We start from the raw sequence: 4,383 nt of genomic DNA on the forward strand, positions 1-4,383 counted from the left end.
TTATTTGTGAAGGAGACGATCATTTGGCTCCTTGTGATTGCATTTCGCGAACGATTCCTATTTTTGTACATCATATTTTTAGTGAACTGAGTGTACGTAATCACTACTCTTAAATATAAATTCAAATTAATCACTATTGCGCAACGCAAAATGACATAATTATATTTATTTAGCATGCCAGTGAGGTCGGTATTAAAAACGTTTATAAACAAATGCATCACAATGCCATATGTCACACTTGCCTGAATAAATGTAATTTCAAAAGTAGTTGCTGGTAAAACTCTCTTTCACTCCTTCATTTTAATTACGTTTTCAAAATCACTTTTAAATTATGTGTGCAATGATACGTGTTACACAAAATAACTTTGGGTTCATTATTTATTCAAATTACAATTATTTTGCTATAAACATGGCAAATATGTTAACTGTAAAATTATCTTGTGTTTCTTTTTCTTGGAAAAAGCAAACCGGGCGCTATTACATTGACAAATATGGACATATCATAAGATATAGATGGAATTAACCGATAGGACATGAAGATATGCTGAACGAATCCATGATTCAAAGGCTCAGAATCATTTAAAAAAGTTCACTGTAATGATTCGGAATTACCATCACTAGACAGCTCCCGGATTTATCCGTTCCTCTGCGCAGGCGTTTCTGAAGACTGAGAGATTTTTATTTTATGCAACTACGTCATTTCGCTGTCTACCGTTAAAACTGTCGGTCGTCTTTGCCTTTCTTTTCCCTTACGTTCCTGTTTGTACGAAGTCATCATCTAGAACTGAACATAATTAAGCAATTTGATATGGAGTTTCTGGACCTATATAAAGTCTACACCCCCTCAATCGTTTTTTTTGTCCTATCAATATATATATATATATATATATATATATATATATATATATATATATATGTGTGTGTATATATATATATATATATATATATATATATATCCCATTAGTACCCACAATGCACATCTGCAGGAATCTGCAGTGACTTAGTTAGCGAATATGTACTCAATTTAATTACATTGTACATATAGATACATACAGTCGAAAGACATGTGGGGATGTCAAACCAACTGGAAGCTGCATCACGTTGTCTTGGGCAAGACAAAAGCCTGACTCCAAACCACACTGGAGCTCCCCTTTCAGGACTAGTTCTTTCGGGACTCAAATAACACTAAGAGGGACAAGTGAATGCTGGTTCCAGTGCTAAGCACAATATATGCTTCCAACTGTGCTGTACTGTCAGTGGATCCCTGCCCTTGGGGCAGTGTGGAGGGCCATTGTGTGAATAAGCAGTAGTGCAGCTTTTCCTCTCCCTCTGTCTCTGTGTGTGACTAATACTCTCCTCGCCACATTTCTGCATGAATCCATGTCTGTTCTTAGTTTAAGATGCACCATGGGACATTGCAAATAAACAAAATAAAACATATAAAACCCCACAAACTTATTTGAGTCTGTATGTGTAATATGTTTATATACGTGCATAATCTATAAACAAATGATTCACAGTTTTACCATGAAATTTGAAAGTGCGAAAGTGTTTTTGATAACATGAATCATGTCAGCACATATAATGACAGAATACATGATTTTTTGGGGACCTGTTTGGGCTCAACAGCGACACGTTTACAACTAGTGGTGAAAAAATCCCAGAATGCATGTGTGTGTTGAATAAGGTATCATAAGACACATCCACATGCTCCACCTCCCATCCAGTATCTGGTTGAATAATCCCATCTGGTATTATTAAACATAGGCTGAAGTAGCAATTGTAGATGTGTGGCTTTGCTATTTCTCAAAGCCGTCTCAAGCAATATATCTTTATTTTTACTGGCCCCTGGGGAAAGAGTGGACCCTGTCAGTCCAGGGAAGTGTTCTCCCTCAGGTTAATTATATCCATGACTGTCTACTTACACGAGTGACCTGCCAAACAAATTAGCTGGTGTCATAAAAGGTTTGTGTTTTTCTTTTGGTTCTGGTGAGCTGTCATGGAACCTGCATCACAGTCTTGTAGCGATTGTTGCTGTGATAAGCGTTTACTGACAGGATTTAATTCTCACAACTGTGTAGGTTAAACATTTGAATGAGGTTTCCTGACCATCAAAAACCTGAACTCTTGTGCACATCACTAACATTTTGTCTGCTCTTTCTTTTTTCTCGTTGTGTCTCTGTTACTCTCCATCTTTCCCTCTCTCTCTCTCTCCCTCTCTCCTTCTGTCTCTAATAATAGAACGGTTATTGTCCATTTGTCAAAACACATTTCCTGTGAAACCCAGTGCCATTATTGCCTAGCCCACCGGTTTGTCATGCATTACCTAATGGCAAACAATGTACATCAAATTCAATATGGTTACCTAATCCGCCTTCAGAAGGTCTACATAACCCTCTATCTAACACACATCTATGGCCAGAAGAAGTGCCAAACATTCATATAGTAGACTTTAAAGTGATCAGGGTGCCGTTTTGAGCAATACATCTGCAGAGAGTCATCAGTAGTGGTATTGTATTCTCCCGGAACCACACAACAACAGGCATGGATCTCACAGTGACAGAGTGTACACATATCCATGAAGAAGACTGTTGACACTTAAACAAAATTAAGATCATTTGTTAGTGTGTCATAAGAATCGTATCTTACCTTGCTAAAAGTTTTTTTTTTTGCCCTCACTCTTTTTATATTTCTTTTGTCCTCGCCGTAAGTTACATTGTTATGAGTGCTTTGTAAAGTAGAGTTCCTTTTGTATTCGCAAGCATAGTTTTGAGGATAGCCTGGCCATGAATACTTTATGCTGCACTAACACAGATTCTATTTATAGAAAAAGGGGAAAGTTATGTAGCCTATTCTGCCCTTCCATGCAATCGTGCATTGCAGAGGATTATATTAAGTAGGCCAACTTTGTCTACCAAGCAAGGACTACTCCATCTAGCTTGCCACACACAATATTAGAATTAACGGTGACTAGAGTAACCCTGGATATCCTCAAGGAATCCCTGGAGATCTCCAAGAGCCAATGCTGGTCAATGGTTCATTCCTGAGACTTCAGATAGTTGAGGGTAGGAACTGTTCATGGTTTAATGTAACGACCGGTTCCTGGGGATCTCTGGAGTGGAGGCGTGGCTTAGTAGCATATGAACTTCTCATTATATAGACAGTACCCCAACTTATTACTATAAACACAGCACATAACCTTATTAATGTTGTATACCCAGCCTATAGTGTTAATGATTTTATATATATACATCACATAATCTAGTAAATTCTAGTAAATACAGAGCCTATAGCTGTTTTGTTAATATATACACAGCACATACCTTATTATAATAAACACAACACATAGACTTATTACATCCACCACAAATAACCTTATTACTGCTTAAACTGAATAGCTTTATTATTGTTATGTACACAGCCTAATCCATTCTCATTTATCTGTTTTTATTAACCTGTCAGTTTCTCCACGACAACATCATCTGCAAAGAGCAGAGACGAAATTGTGTGGTCCCCAAACCTGACACCCTCCGGCCCCTGGCTGCGCCTAGAAATTCTGTCCATAAAAATTACGAACAGAACCGGTCCCTTCTAACCAGGACCTTCAGCATGCGCTGGGACGGTTTGCAGCCGAGTGTGAAGCGGTGGGGATGAAAATCAGTACCTCCAAATCCGAGGCCATGGTCCTCAGTCGGAAAAGGGTGGCTTGCCCACTTCAGGTTGGTGGAGAGTGCCTGCCTCAAGTGGAGGAGTTTAAGTATCTAGGGGTCTTGTTCACGAGTGAGGGAAGGATGGAACGGGAGATTGACAGACGGATCGGTGCAGCTTCTGCAGTAATGCAGTCAATGTATCGGTCTGTCGTGGTGAAGAAAGAGCTGAGCCGCAAGGCGAAGCTCTCGATTTACCAGTCAATCTACGTTCCTACTCTCACCTATGGTCATGAGCTTTGGGTCATGACCGAAAGGACAAGATCCCGGATACAGGCGGCCGAAATGAGCTTTCTCCGCAGGGTGGCCGGGCGATCCCTTAGAGATAGGGTGAGAAGCTCGGTCACCCGGGAGGAGCTCAGAGTAGAGCCGCTGCTCCTCCACATCGAGAGGGGTCAGCTGAGGTGGCTTGGGCATCTTTTTCGGATGCCTCCGGAACGCCTTCCTGGGAAGGTGTTCCGGTCCCGTCCCACCGGGAGGAGACCCCGGGGAAGACCTAGGACACGCTGGAGGGACTATGTCTCCCGGCTGGCCTGGGAACGCCTCGGTGTCCCCCCGGAAGAGCTGGAGGAAGTGTCTGGGGAGAGGGAAGTCTGGGCATCCCTGCTTAGACTGCTGCCCCCGCGACCCGGCCCCGGATAAGCGGAAGAAGATGGTATGGTATGTCAGTTTCTCC

The sequence above is a fragment of the Esox lucius genome, chromosome 6 (assembly GCF_011004845.1).
Source record: "Esox lucius isolate fEsoLuc1 chromosome 6, fEsoLuc1.pri, whole genome shotgun sequence".
Lineage (NCBI taxonomy): Eukaryota > Metazoa > Chordata > Actinopteri > Esociformes > Esocidae > Esox > Esox lucius.